We start from the raw sequence: 761 nt of genomic DNA, 5'->3' as shown, positions 1-761 counted from the left end.
CCTGTCCCTGCATACCTGTGTGATTTTGTAAGTGATCTATGAGAATGTTATGATCTATAGTGTGGAATGCAGCACTAAGATCAAGCAGGACTAAAATGGAGATGCAGCCTTGGTCCGAAGCTAAAAGCAAGTCATTAGTGATTTTAACTAGTGCAGTTTCTGTGCTATGATGGGGCCTGAAACCTGACTGAAATTCTTCAAGGATATTGTTTTCCTGTAGGAAGGAGCATAATTGGGCTGACACCTTTTCTAATATTTTAGATGTAAACAGAAGGTTTGAAATCGGTCTGTAATTTGATATTTCATCAGGGTCTAGTTTTGGTTTCTTAAGAAGAGGCTTAATAACTGCTAACTTAAGAGATTTTGGGACATGACCTAGAAATAACGAGGAGTTAATAATATTAAGAAGAGGCTCTCCAGCTGCATGTATCACTTCTTTCAGCAATCTATTTGGAATTGGATCTAACAAACACGTTGTTGGTTTAGCCGTGGTGATAAGTTTAACTAGCTCTTCCTGCCCTATACTGGTAATGCATTGTAGCTTTAAGTGTGGAGCTGTAGGCTGGTCTGGATCACCAGATGCCATCAGTGGTTGAACATCCAATATTTTGTTCCTGATACTATCAATTTTTTTAGTGAAGAAATTCATAAAGTCCTCACTACTAAAGTATGCTGAAATACTCTCTCCAGGAATCTGATGCTTTGTTAGTCTAGCCACTGTACTGAATAAAAATCTGGGATTGTTCTGGTTTATTTCAATC

This window comes from Hemibagrus wyckioides, linkage group LG06 (genome assembly GCF_019097595.1).
Source record: "Hemibagrus wyckioides isolate EC202008001 linkage group LG06, SWU_Hwy_1.0, whole genome shotgun sequence".
Classification (NCBI taxonomy): Eukaryota; Metazoa; Chordata; class Actinopteri; order Siluriformes; family Bagridae; genus Hemibagrus; species Hemibagrus wyckioides.
The sequence above is the reverse complement of the archived record's forward strand: the minus strand, read 5'-3'. Positions refer to the sequence as shown.